We start from the raw sequence: 15296 nt of genomic DNA, 5'->3' as shown, positions 1-15296 counted from the left end.
TGCTCCTCAGATGCTGCCTGACCTACTGTGCTTTTCGAATGCCACAATTTGCGACTGTGTCTTTCATGACCAAGTTAAAAATCACACAATACCAGGTTATAGTCCAACAGGTTTATTTGAAATCATAAGCTTCATACTCAGTATCAACCTAGTTAATTTCCAATGTTAGTATGTGTTTTCTTAGGTAAGGCATTTGGTAGCTGAGGCATAGAGTTTAAGAGCAGGGAAATTCTGCTGGAACTGTATGAAACATTGGCTAGGCCATACAAAGAGTATTGTGTGCAGTTCTGGAATCTATATTATAGAAGAGATGTGTTAGCACTGGAGAGGCTGCAGAGGAGATCTACCAGGATGTTGCCTTGGCTGGAGAGTTTCAGTTATGGAGAGATCTTGGACAGATTAGGATTGTTTTCCTTAGATCAGAGGACCTTTGAAAGGGACGTGATTGAGATGTATAAAATTATAGAACATAGAACATAGAACATAGAAGAATACAGCGCAGTACAGGCCCTTGGGCCCTCGATGTTGCGCCGATCCAAGCCCACCTAAACTACACTAACCCACTATCCTCCATATACCTATCCAATGCCCTCTTAAATGCCCATAAAGAGGGAGAGTCCACCACTGTTACTGGCAGGGCATTCCATGAACTAACGACTCGCTGAGTGAAGAACCTACCCCTAACATCAGTCCTATATCTACCCCCCCTTAATTTAAAGCTATGCCCCCTTGTAATACCCGACTCCATACGCGGGAAAAGGTTCATACTGTCTACCCTATCTAACCCCCTAATCATCTTGTACACCTCAATCAAGTCACCCCTAAACCTTCTTTTCTCTAGTGAAAACAGCCCCAAGTGCCTCAGTCTTTCCTCATACGATTTTCCTTCCATACCAGGCAACATCCTGGTAAACCTCCTCTGCACCCGTTCCAATGCCTCCACATCCTTCCTATAGTATGGCGACCAAAACTGCACACAATATTCCAGATGCGGCCGTACCAGAGTCTTATACAACTGCATCATGACCTCAGGACTCCGGAACTCAATTCCTCTACCAATAAAAGCCAGTACGCCATATGCCTTCCTCACCGCACTATTTACCTGGGTGGCAACTTTCAGAGATCTGTGTACATGGACACCAAGATCCCTCTGCTCATCCACACTACCAAGTATCCGACCATTAGCCCAGTACCCCATCTTTTTGTTATTCTTCCCAAAGTGAATCACCTCGCACTTAGCTACATTGAATTCCATCTGCCACCTTTCTGCCCAGCTCTGCAGCTTCTCTATAACCTGCTGTAACCTGCCACATGCTTCCTCACTGTCAACAACTCCTCCGACTTTCGTATCATCCGCAAACTTGCTCACCCAACCTTCTAACCCCTCTTCCAGGTCATTTATAAAAATGACAAACAGCAATGGTCCCAAAACAGATCCTTGCGGAACACCGCTAGTGACGGCACTCCATGAAGAAACTTTGCCATCAACTACTACCCTCTGTCTTCTTCCATCCAGCCAATTCCTAATCCAAACCTCCAATTCACCCTCAATGCCATATCTCCGTATTTTCTGCAGTAGCATATGAGGGGCATATGCAGAGTAGACAGGAGTAGATTCTTCCCCCTCATTTAATTTTTCAAGTTGCTGTGTCCATTCTGATGTTTGGAACCAAAGGAGGTGGTAAAGATGGGGTAGAAGGTAATATTTCTTCAAGGTGAGGTGGGGGAGTCCATCACTAAGGGGTCAGAACTTTAAAGTTAGATCCAGGCCATTCAGAGTGATGGGAGGAAGCATTCCTTCATACAAAAGGAAATTGGGAAATTTCTTCCCAAGACAGATGCTGAGGCTGCAGTATACAAATGATCAGATTTGATAGATTTGTTTTGGGCAAGTGGTTTCAAGCATATGGAACCAAGGTGTATATTTGAAATTGTAAAATAGACCAACCATTATGTCTTCACAAAATGAATGGTGAGGGTCTGAGGGTGAGGGAGACAAGGTCATTTGAGGCTTTCAAGGTGAAATTGGATAAATGAAGAAGTAAGATTGCAGGGTCGTGGGGATATAGGTGGATGATTGGGACTACCTGAGTTGCTCTTACAGATTGCCAAGCACAGTCACAATTAGCTGAATGGGTGACTGTCTATGTGGAGTTTGCACATTCTCCCAGTGTCAGCATGGGTTTCCTCTGAGTGCTCCGGTTTCTTCCCACAATCCAAAGATCTGCAGGTCAGGTGAATTGGCCACACTAAATTGCCCATAGTGCTCAGGGATGCATAGGTTAGGTGGCTTGGTCAGGGGTAAATATAGGGTAGGGGAATGGGTCTGGGTGGGTTACTCTTCGGAAGGTTGGTGTGGACTGGTTGGACCGAAGGGCCTGTTTCCACACTGTAGGGATTCTATGATTCTGTTCCTGTAACTACTTGATGATTGTGTGGCCCAATTGAAAGGCAATGCAAAGAGCCTGAGGGGGTTGAATGGCTTCCTTTCCCTTTCTCTGGTGTTTAAGCAGTGATTACCTGCAGCAATGATTGTGCAACTGAGAATTCCAGGAAACCTTCGGCTTTCTTCACCTGCGCTCGGGAAAAAATGCTGCAATCGTCAAACTAATCCTGCAACAACTTCCGTAACAGGTTCCATTACATCATCCATTACACCAGTGGGGACTGATGGAGGAGGTGGAAATTTGTACCTTGACAAACACAGGATACTGTCAATTACAACCTGCCAGAGGTGAGCATTTCCAAGTGATCAACTGAAATGCTGACAGATTAGGTTCCGGGCACAACCAGGAGATGGCGCAATTAATATTCTGTGGTAACATGGCTGTTCTTGATTTTTAGCTGAGGGAAACAGATCCAGTATAAGTAGGCCATTTTCCCGAATGATCATTCCCAGTTTCCTCGATTTTCGTTTCATCCAAGTCTCTCACATTCCACGATCTCCTTTGTGCTTTTCATTGGCAAAGACATTCTGTCCACTCCATAGCTTTGTACCCAATGTTCCTGTACAGAGGTAGGGGAGTGCCGCACTGTCAGTAATGCATTTATTATTCTGACAGGGCATTCAACTGAGGACGCATCAGGTATTAACGGGAATGGAGGGTTTGAGTTATAAGGAAAGGCTGGGATTTTTTTCACTGGAGCATAGAAGGTTGAGGGGTGACTTTATAGAAGTTTTTAAAGTCATTTAGGGACATAGATGATGGCAGATGTCATTTTCCTGTGGTGGGGGATTTCAAGACTAGAGGCTTATTTTTAAGGTGAGAGGAGAAAGATTTAAAAAGGACGCGAGGGGGCAACTTTTTTACACAGTGTGGTTCACGTGTGGAATGAACTTCCAGAGGAAATGGTGGATGTGGGTACAGTTACAATGTTTAAAAGATATTTGGATAAATACATGAATAAGAAATGTTTGGAGGGATATGGGGCAAACGCAAGTAGGTGTGACTAGTTTAGTTTGGGATTATGGTCAGCATGGGCTTGTTAGATCGAAGAGTCTGGTTCTGTGTTGTATGACTGTCTGACTCCGTAAGTGCGACTAGTTTACTTTGGGAAACTTGGTCAGCATGGACAAGTTGGACCGAAGGATTTGCTTCTGTGCTGTACATCTCTTTGACTCTAGGGTAAGTGATCCCATAGTCCAATTTCAAAGTTGAGCAGCAGGAGAGATCTCCACAGTTTCCCAGTCAATATGGATGTTTTCGTCATTATCACATTGGTGTTTGTCGCAGCTTGTTGTGTACAAACAACCCATCATTGTGTCTTAGATTACAGCCACAACAAATCTTCAGAAATACCCCAAAAGGAAAACCTGTGAATGACACATACTGGTCTGACTCAAATACATCAAAATGCAGCTCCACGGTCGAACTTCCTTTGTAATGTTGTGAAGCTGTGAATAGTGCTTTTCCTTAATTCATTCTTAGGATTCCAGCCTTACTGGCAAGGCCTTGAGAGGTTGGTGATGAGCTGCCTTCATGAATCGCTGCAGTCCATTTGTGGGTAGACCCACAATACCATTAGGGAGTTCCAGGATTTTGACCTAGAACACTGAAGGATCAGTGATATGTTTCCAATTCAGAATGGTGATTGACTTGAAGGGGAATTCACAGGTGATGTTCCCATGTATCAGTTGCCCTTGTCCTTCTCGACAATAGAGGTAGAGTGTTTGGAAAGCACCGTCAAAGAAGCCTTGGTGAATTTCTGCAGTGCAACTTTTACATACTGCTGCTGCTGAGGATAGGTGGTGGATGGAGTGAATGTGGAATGTGGTGGATGGAGTGCCAATCAAATGAGCTGTTTTGTTCTGAATGATGTTAACCCTCACTAAGTCTTGATAGAACTGCACTCATACATTCCATTACACTCCTGATCTGTACCTTGTAGATGGTGTACAGGCTTTAGGGAGACAAGAGATGAGTTATTCACCACAGAATGTGCAACTGCTGACCTGCTCTTATATGATTAAGCCAGTGTATTAAACAAAAAAATCCAAAGAACGGTATGTGTGGACCCTTCAGAAGGGTCACTGGACCCAAAACATTAACTCTGCTTTCTCTCCATATACGCCACCAGACTTGCAGAGATTTTCCAGCAATTTCTGATTTTAGTTCTGTTCCGTTTCCAGGGGGAGGGGGGAGTGGGAGGGGGGCGGGGAGGTGGTGGTGGGGAAGGTGGTGTTTAGTAAATACACTGAAGAATATGTTGATAAGTTGAGGGAAGAGGTCTGGGAGGAAGCTGGTGAGGAGGAAAAATCCAGCAGAGGACTGGTTTGGCCAAATGGCCTGTTGGGTGGCTCAGTAATAGCACAGCACAATGGGACCCGGGTTCAATTCCAGCCTCGGGTGACTGTGTGGAGTTTGCATATTCTCCCTGTGTCCATGTGAGTTTCCTCTGGGTGCTCTGGTTTCCCCCCACAGTCCAAAGATGCAAGTAGGTGAATTGGCCATGTGAAATTGCCCATAGTGTTCAGGGATATGTAGGCTAAGTGCATTAATCAGTAGTAAATCTAGGGTAAAGGAATGTGTCTGGGTGGGTTACTCTTTGGAGAGTTGGTGCGGACTTGTTGGGCTGAATGGCCTGTTTCCACACTCTAGGGATTCTATGTCTGAGATGACCTTTTGACTGTCTCAGCTTGTAAAGGCAAAGCCAATTTCATGTGAGGGATTAATTGGGGAAATTGTACATGAAATGAATCCATTGCAGGCTTGCAGTTTGCTGCTATTTCTCAGCCCCAGTTATATCACTGGGTCATAGGTTCTTCACTCTTCAGTTACAAATGCTCAAGTTTCCAATCATCGTGTCGCATACTCTTGGCACAGCACAGTCGGAGTGTGAGGTCACTATAGAATTTTCATTTAGAATACAACTGAGATGTAAACATTCAGAAAACTAAGAGTCAGTGAGATTCATTACTTTATAAACAGCTTAAGAGAAGAAACTGACATGGCTTCCTGCACTGCCTCTAATTTGGAGCAAGGCATTGTCCATATTTCAAATTGTTCTGATTGCAGGGCATTTGTCTGATTCCAGAATTACCCTCAGAGCAGGATTAGGACTCTGAGCTCAGTTGCCATCCGTGATTGGGGATAGTTGCTGACCAAGTGTGTAATGTGGAGTTGGTGCGGGCGCAGGCTCACCAATTGTACCCAGGTTGGCACCATCATTTCCTCCTGGGCTTTGTTGAGCATCCCCACAATGTGGGTTTCCGTGTGAAATTATCTGGGAAATTAATTGCCCTCCATGCCCTACACGTTGAATCTGAAATGCTGCCTTCAGAAAACATCTGCCCGATGACCATTTTGTTGAGAGAGTGAGCATCAAGTGTTGATTTTAGAATCTTATGTCACTGGGATACCTTTGCTGGTCTGAAAAATATCTCCGTTGACCTCTGTTGTTCTGGACACTATTTGATTTTTGTTTTCACGTTTTTAGCCATTTCCCTGTTTGAAATGACTTTGAATTCTGTTCTTCCTATTGTTTCTGATTCCAACAGACCTGAATCTGATATAAAAGACACTTAAATTTCTCTATCTCCTTTCAGGACCTTAAAGTCCCTTACAGCCAATGAAATCCTTTTGAAGTGTTGTTAAGGCTACAGCCAATTTGGGCACAGCAAGCTCTCACAAGGAGGCATTGTGACAATGACAAGCTCCACTGATTTGAGTGACGTTGGTGGAAGGGTATATAAAAGGGGAAACCGAACCCATGGGATTTTTTGCATCCACTTACAGAAACAGACCAGGCTTCAGTTTAACATTGCATTTGAAAGACTTCCTGTGGCAATGTGGTATTCCCTCAGTACCTGTTGACGTGTCAACTTAGATAAAGTATTGGAGGTGGGGAGGGTACCCAAAACATCTTAGATCAGAGACCAGAGACCCACTTATAGAGAGAGGCAGCTGACTCTCAGCATTTGGCCTGTGCCAATGTGGGGGTCAGACGGTGACACGGTGGTGATTGTGCAGTGAGTGAACCCTTACCAGATGTGCACCACAGAGTGAAGGATCCCTTCGCTTTGTGCATGACTGTTAGGATTACAAACGGGCTCTTTCATCATCCCTTGCAAGCCAGATATTTCCTGAGGCGGCCCTGGGATTTTTGTTTCAAGGCGTGTAACACTGGATCGGGAGGAATCTGCTTTCCAGGAAGCCCTTGTTGTTGTTTCCCGGCCGAGAGGATACGGGATGACTTAATTGTGTGAATTGGAGGGTTTTCTTCCCCCTACTTTACGTGGTTGAAAAATCCAGCCTGTCATGGGTTTTTTTTTTGTCCTCTCTCCTTGCAGAACGGATGCGAAATAAATTCCTCTCCGAGAGTGACAGCAGGGACTCAAGGCAGGAAGGTGCTGTTTCCTAAAGCTCAATCCCGAATCAGCTCGGGTCTTTTTATAGGTTTTTCCACAAACTCTCGGCAGGAAGACAATCATTGGATATTGTTTTTCTCCCTAAGATGTGGAAGTAGGCAGCCTGGGCCCTCCATGAGAACTAAAAGTGTAAATTCATTCAGCTGTGTTGTAAACACACTTGTGTTTATCCAGATACCGTTAACCCCCTCAGTGCTAAAAATTTCGATATAACTTTGCAGTGTTTACTTTTGGGATCCTGGGGGATTTGGAGAAATTTCATCTTTTCCCACTCATGGAACAGGCTGATTTCTCTTCAGGAATAAGCTATTGAGTCCATGAACTATTCAGAAGCGTTTTCATGGACAAGATACAAGATAGTTAGAAACACCAGACTGAGATTGATCAGCATTTTCATATGAAAAACATTTGGGGATACAGAGGTAATGCAAGAAAATGGAGTCGAAGCATAAGATTGGTCATGACCTCATTAAATGACGGATTGGGTTCGGGTGGCCGAATGGCATACTCCTGCTACTTTATAAAATATCCTTAATATAATCCTGGAGGTTGTCTTAAAAGGGAAAGTTCAACAGACTGAGCATGACTTGGTGGTGTCGGTGTTGGATTGGGGTGGACAAAGTTAAAAGTCATAGTCCATATTCAGAAGCACTAGCTTTCGGAGCGATGTTCCTTCATCAGGGGTTGTGGTGTATAAGATCATGCTCACAGACTTTATAGCCAAAGGAGTCCAGTGTCATGGAGATGTGATTCAGTAAACAATCTTAGATTAAAATTTCCATCTTTTATAATGGGATACGCTGGTTTCTGTTCTTTGATATGTAAATCCCAGAATTTCTTTTAGTTACATTCTCAAGATATAATTTGGAGATGCTAGCGTTGGACTGGGTGTACAAAGTTAAAAATCACACAACATCAGGTTATAGTCCGACAGGTTTATTTGGAAGCACGAGCTGTCGGAGCGCTGCTCCTTCATCAGGTGGTTGTGGAGTATAGATCGTAAGACACAGAATTTATAGCAAAAGTTTACAGTGTGATGTAACTGAAATTATATGTAAATCGTAGAACTTGTTAAAAGTTACATTCTCAAGTGAACTTTAACAATTGATGTCATGTCAGCCCAGATAATGCATTGAAGGTGTGAGGTGCTCTGTGTGAGACTATCTATGCCACAACATTCAGACTGATTCTAATCTAAAAAATGGATTTACAGAATCCTACATGGATTTTTGCAGTTTCTGAGCAAAATAAAATATAATTCTGCAGGTACAAATTCATCCCACAAACTCAGATGTCTCTGTGTGTGCTTTTGTGGCGGGGGGGGGGGGGGGGGGGGAGGTTATGAGTGTCTGTGAGAGGGTGTGTGTATGTGTGTGAGTGTGAATGTAAAGTGTATAAGTCTGTGACAGGATGCGTGTGTGCATGTGATTGTATGTGTGAGCGTATGAGAGAGAGCCTGTGTATGACAGAGGTTCTACGTGAGTGTGTGGGTCTGTAGGAGTGTGTGTGTGTCTGTAGGAGTGTGTGTGTGTCTGTCTGTGAGTGTGCGTCTGTCTGTCTGTGTGTCTGTGGCTTCGTCTGTGTGTGTGTGTCTGTGTGTGTGTAGTGCAGTGGGATCACCTGTAGTGTGACATGAACCCATGGTCCCAGTTGAGGCCATCCCCGTCCTCAAGATAGCTCAGCTTTTTAAACTATAGGTGTGAAGTCTGTCTGTGTCCCAATGCTGTGTCAGACTGACAAACTCTCTGTATGGTTTTACATGGATTCATGTAATTTTACACACAGACTTCACACCCATTGTTTAAAAAGCTGAGCTATTTTGAGAAACTAAAAGAAGTTCTGTGATTTACACATCAAAGAACAGAAACCAGCAAATCCCATTATAAAAGATGAAAGTTGTAATCTCAGATCATTTACTGTATCACATCTCCATGACACTGGATTCCTTTGGCTATAAATTTTGTGAGCATGAGCTTAACCTCCACAACCACCTGATGAAGGAGCAGCGCTCCGAAAGCTAGTGCTTCCAAATAAACCTGTTGGACTATAACCTGGTGTTGTGTGATTTTAGACTGAGCATCCATACACTTTAGAAGAGTAAAGGGTAACTTAATAGGGGCCTTCTTGTGGTGCAGTAGTAATGTCCCAACTCACCTGGGCTGCACAGAGTTAGTATGTGTTCCAGTAATTCTTTGGCTCCTCTAGTAGAACTGGTCTCAACAGGCAGAAGCTGCTACTGATGATTGGTTTTCGAGGAGAAGCTGACTAAATGGAATGTCACAGAAGAGAGAGAGTGCTCTGAGGCACATGAGTGTGATACTGGAGGTCTTAGAGATGAAGGGAGGGAGCGAGGAGGCCCTGCAGGTAAGGGCTCCAAAGGGAAGGTAAACCAATGGCAAGGGAGAGATAGCTCACAAAGTCTGGCCCTATGAACCAAGCAGCAGTGCCACAAAAAGTTTAATAACTGCACATGGATGGTCAAGTTTGATGAACATCTATAAGAACATACACATTAGGCCTGCTCCTGAACCAGGCCGAAGCCCTCCTGATGAAGGGCTTATGCCCGAAATGTCAATTCCCCTGCTCCTTGGATGCTGCCTGACTTGCTGTGTTTTTCCAGTACCACACTCTCAGCTCTGATACTCCAGCATCTGCAGTCCTCACTTTTTCCTAGTGCTTTTCCAACACCATACTCTCGATTCACGCCTGGCCAAAGTGCCCATTAATAGGTCCAGGCAACAGCTGTGGAGAGGGAACGTCATATCTCACTGTCTGCCTCTTTTCTCTGCTTACATATGTGCTCAGGCATCCGTGTAGAGGAACATGCAGGCACCACCAGCATAATAGGGGCCTTTAGGGACCGATGGGCTAGAGGGCTTCCTTACCCCGGCAACAATGTTTTGATTTAAGTTTCATAAGATTCTATTTATCTCTTTTTGATACAAGGGCCCCACAAGGAGCTGTCTAAACAATTATTATTCAGAGTCATAGAGATGTACAGCATGGAAACAGATCCTTCGTCCAACTCGTCCACGCCGACCAGATATACCAACCCAATCTAGTCCCATTTACCAGCATATGGCGTATATCCCTCTAAACCTTTCCTATTTATATACCCATCCAGATGCCTTTTAAATGTTGTAATTGTACCAGCCTCCACCACTTCCTCTGGCTGCTCATTCCATACACGCACCACCCTCTGTATGAAAATGTTGCCCCTTAGGTCCCTTTTGAATCTTTTTCATCTCACCTTGAACTTATACCCTCCAGTTCTGGACTCTCTTAACCCAGGGAAAAATCCTTGTCTATTCACCCTATCCATGCCCCTCAGGATTTTATTTATTTAAAGAGTAGAAACCTACATATGTTCCAAGATCCTCTAAAAGAAAAATGGGAAATTGAATGGGAAATACTTCATTTTTAAACAGTGTCCTCTAGTTGTAGAGTCATAGACACATAGAGCATGGAAACAGACGCTTCGGTTCAACTTGACTATGCTGGCCACCTTTCCCAAATTAAACGAGTCCCACTTACCTGGATTTGGCCCATATCCCTCTAAACCTTTCCTATTTATATCACTATCCAAATGTCTTTTAAATATTGTAACTGTACCTCATTTCACACAAGAACCAACCCTCTGTGTGAAAAAGTTGCCCCTCAAGTCTTTTAAATCTTGCTCCTCTCACCTTAAGAATATGCCCCCTAGTTTTGATCTCACCCATCCTAGGGAAGAGGCATTGACATAAGGATATGGATTCACCTCTATAAGGTTACCCTTCAACTTCCTATGCTCCAATGAAAAAAGTCCCAGCCTAGCCAGCCTATCCTTGTAAATCAAACCCTCCAGTCCCGACCGCATCCTGGTAAATCTCTTCTGAACCCTCTGCAATCTCCTTCCTATAGCAGAGCAACCAGGACTCACCATACTCAAAACTTGGTGTCACCAATGTCCTGTACAATCTCAATATGACGCCCCAACTCCCATACTCAATGGCCTGAGCAATGAAGGCAAGCATGCTAAACGCCTTCTTAACCACCCGATCTACCTATGATACGACTTTCAAAGAACTATGTCCCTGAACCCATGAGTCTCTTTGTTTGACAACACTATCCAAGGCCCAATCATTAACTGTATAAGTCCTGCCCTTGTTTGTTTTACCTTGCATTTATCCAAATTAAACTCCATCCACCACTCCTCAGCCCACTGACCCAATTGATCAAGATCCCTTTGTAATCTTAGATAGCCTTCTTCATGATCGACTATAGCGCCGATTTTGGTGTCATCCGCAAACTCATTCACCATGCCTCCTAAATTCTCATCCAAATTGTTTATATAAATTACAAACAAAAGTGGACCCAGCACAGATCCCTACGGTCACAAGCCTCCAGTCTGAAAAGCCATCCTCCACCACCACCCTCTGTCTCTATCATCAAGCTAAGTTTGTATCCAACTGGTAAGCTCTCCCTGAATCCCATGTCAACTGATATTACTAATTACTCTACCATGCGAAACCCTGTCAAAGGTTTTACAAAGATCCATGTCAACAATGTCTACCACTCTAACATCTCTCGATAAATGAGTATTCACCTCATCATGCCCTCTCATAGTCTGATATGCTTCAATCAGGTGATTTCTGATTCTTAACAACTCCAGTGGGTACAGGCCCAGCATGTTCAACCTTTGCTAATAAACAACCTCTCCATCCCAGGCATCAGTTGAATAAACTTTCTCTGCACTGCTTCCAACACAAGTTGTATTGTTTTTAAATAAACAGACCAAAACTGTACACAGTACCATAGATGTGGTTTCATGAATGCCCTGGATAACTGAAGCATTCTTATTTTTATATTCCATTCCCCTCACTATCAGTAACAACATTCCATTTGCCCACCTGATCACTTGCTGTTCCTGTGTAGAGTCATGGACCAGGACACCCAGATCCCCTCTGTACTGGTTTTACAGCCTCATTCCATTTAAATAACGTGCTGCTTTTCTATTCTTCCTTTCAAAGTGGACAAGTTTACACTTTTATACTCCATCTTTGTCCGCTTATTTAGAACACAGGACATGGAACAGTAAAGGCCCTTCAGCCCTCGATGTTGTGCCGACCTTTTATCCTACTCTAAGATCAGACTAACCTACATACCCTTCATTTTACTATCATCCATGTGCCTATCCAAGATTCGTTTAAATGTCCTGAATGTCTCTGACTCTACTATCACTGCTGACAGTGCATTCCACACACCCACCACTCTCTGTGGAAAGAACCTACCTCCAACATCTCCCCTAAACCTTCCTCCAATCACCTTAAAGTAATGCCCCTTTGTGATAGCCATTTCTGCCCTGGGTAAAGGTCTCTAGCTATCCACTCTGTCTAAGCCTCTCATCATCTTGTACGCCTCTTTTAAGTCACCACTCATTCTTCTTCAATCCAATGAGACAAGCCCTTAACCTGTTATCTCTCTCCCTTTATAAACTCCTTAAGTCCTCTTCTTTTATTTTTACTTAAGGAAGGTTACAACAACTAGGAGAAAGTGAGGACTGCAGATCTGCTGGAGATCAGAGTCGATCAGTGGCGCTGGAAAAGCGCAGCAGGTCAGGCAGCATCTGAGGAGCAGAGGAACCAACGTTTCGAGCGTAAGCTCTTCATCAGGAATTCCTGATGAAGAGCTTATGCTTGAAACGTCAACTCTCCTGCTCCTCGGTTCTGCCTGACCTGCTGCACTTTTCCAGCACCTCACTTTTTGACTTCAAGAAAGGTTGTCAGGTTAAAAATAATTAAAACCTGCCAGCAAGCTCAAAAAGCTGCTGTGACAGCAGACTGCCTGATACCGCTATAGGACCTCATGGCTGAGAGAGCAGCAAACAAGATAGGGGGAGCAGATTTAGACCAGGGATTTTAGGCAGCCCTGCCATTTTTGATATGAGGAAATGAGTTATTGTCTGAACCAGGCCATTTCAGAATTCAAGTAATGTACTGCCTATGTGGCTTGTGATGCATAAATATCTGATGTTTTTGTTGGTTGGCACAGTACTGCCTCGGAATCCTCTCTTGGGTGTCTCTGAGACGCTCCCAACATTGGCTCAATAAATGATCATTGACTTATATCTGAGATTCCTGAGATTATTTTGTAAAATAATCTATCTCGACACTATTACATTACCTGCAACACCTTGAGCTCTGATTTTGCATAATAACCTTTGATGTGGCAATCTAGAAATCTACATGCACCACAATTTCCCCTTTAACTTCATTTAATTCCCATCTGAAAGCCTTGATTGAACTTGCCTCCACCACACTCTCAGGCAATGCAGTCCACACTCACTGTGTTAAGATGGATCTGTAGAGGAGTGACCAAAGAAGGTGTCAATTTGGACCCCACCAGAGGGCCGCTGCCCTGGGCTTGACATGTATGCTCAAACCTTCAGGAAATATATAAATGCCAGATTCATCAGCTGTACCCTCAAGGTAGAGCAAAATATCACCCGTTCACAATGCAATGCCATCCAGGCTCTCAAAACCAATCACAACATTGTCATCAAACCAGCAGATAAAGGAGGAGCCATTGTCATTCAGAATAGAACAGATTACTGCAAGGAAGTGTACCGACAACTGAACAACCAGGAACACTACAGGCAGCTACCAGCTGATCCAACCAAAGAACACACCCATGAATTAAACACACTGACCAGAACTTTGGATCCTGTCCTTTAGAGTTCCCTACGTGCCCTCATCCCACATACTTCTCGTGTAGGCGACTTCTATTGCCTTCCAAAAGGTACACAAAGCCAACACACCAGGACGTCCCATTGTGAGAATCTCTCCGGCTATGTGGAAGGCATCTTGAAACCTATTGTACAGGGATCTCCAGCTTCTGTCGCGACACTAAGGATTTCTTACAGAAAAAACAGTCAAACAGGGAACATTCCTTGTCACAATGGACGTTTCAGCATTCTACACCAGCATCCCCCACAATGATGGCATCGCGGCAACAGCCTCAGTACTCAACACCAACAACTGCCAATCTCCAAACACCATCCTACAACTCATCCGCTTTCTCTATGAACACAACGTCTTCACCTTTGATAACCAGTTCTTCATCCAGACACATGGAACAGCCATGGGGACCAAATTTGCACCCCAATATGCCAACATTTTTATGCACAGGTTCAAACAAGACTTCTTCTCTATGCAGGATCTCCAACCAACATTATACACCAGGTACATTGACGACATTTTCTTCCTCTGGACCCATGGCGAGGAGTCACTGATAAAACTACATAGTGACATCAACAAGTTTCATCCCACCATCAAACTCACCATGGACTACTCTCGACTATCTGTCTCATTCTTGGACACATGCATCTCCATCAAGGATGGACACCTCAGCACCACACTCTACCGCAAACCCACAGACAACCTCACAATGCTACACTTCTCCAGCTTCCACCCAAAGCATATTAAAACAGCCATCACCTATGGACAAGCCCTACGCATACACCGGATCTGCTCAGATGAGGAGGAACGTGACAGACACCTGGAAGTACTCAGGGATGCCCTCACAAGAACAGGGTACGATGCCCAACTCATCGACCGCCAGTTCCGACGTGCCACAGCAAGTAATTGTAATGACCTCCTCAGGAGACAGACACGTGCTGCAACCGACAGGGTACCCTTCGTTGTTCAGTATTTCCCAGGAGCTGAAAAACTATGCCATGTTCTTCATGACCTGTAACACATTATCAATGAGGATGAGCACCTCACCAAGACCTTCCTCATACCTCCACTACTTGCCTTTAAACAACCGCCAAACCTCAAACAGATCATTGTTCGTAGCAAGCTGACCGGCTATCAGGACAACTCCATACAACCCTGTCACGGTAGGCGCTGCAACACGTGTCAGAGTGTGGACATAGATACCATCATTACGCGTGGGGACACATCCCACCTTGTACATAGCAGGTACTCACGTGACTCAGCCAACATTGTCTATCTTATACATTGCAGGCAAGAATACCTGGAGACATGGTATATTGGGGAAACCGAGCAAAGGCTACGACAACAGATGAATGGGCAGCGCACAACAATCAACAGACAGGAGTGTTCCCTCCCAGTTGGGGAACACTTCAGTGGTCCAGGACATTCGCCCTCGGACCATCGGGTGACCATCCTCCAAGGCGGACTTCGGGACAGGCAGCAGTGAAAAGTGGCCGAGCAGAGGTTGATAGCTAAGTTCCGTACCAATAGGGAGGGCCTCAAACGGGACCTCGGGTTCATGTCACACTACAGGTGTCCACCATTGCACTATATACACACACAGACACTCCTACACACACACACACTCTCACACACACACACACAGGCACTCCTGTATACACATACACACGGACACACATATACACAGATGCGCACACAAACACCCATAC

At 44.4% G+C, this 15296-nt stretch overlaps 1 pseudogene; it reads left to right on the top strand.

The window, feature by feature from the left end:
• Window positions 1-14296: 14296 nt before the first annotated feature.
• On the top strand, window positions 14297-15073 carry LOC148136002 (uncharacterized; annotated as a pseudogene).
• The last annotated feature ends 223 nt before the right edge of the window (window positions 15074-15296 follow it).

This window comes from Chiloscyllium plagiosum, unplaced genomic scaffold (assembly GCF_037043375.1).
Source record: "Chiloscyllium plagiosum isolate Xiang-an unplaced genomic scaffold, Cpla_swu_hap1 HiC_scaffold_47, whole genome shotgun sequence".
NCBI classification, from domain to species: Eukaryota; Metazoa; Chordata; class Chondrichthyes; order Orectolobiformes; family Hemiscylliidae; genus Chiloscyllium; species Chiloscyllium plagiosum.
This window is presented reverse-complemented; position numbering and strand designations above follow the sequence as displayed.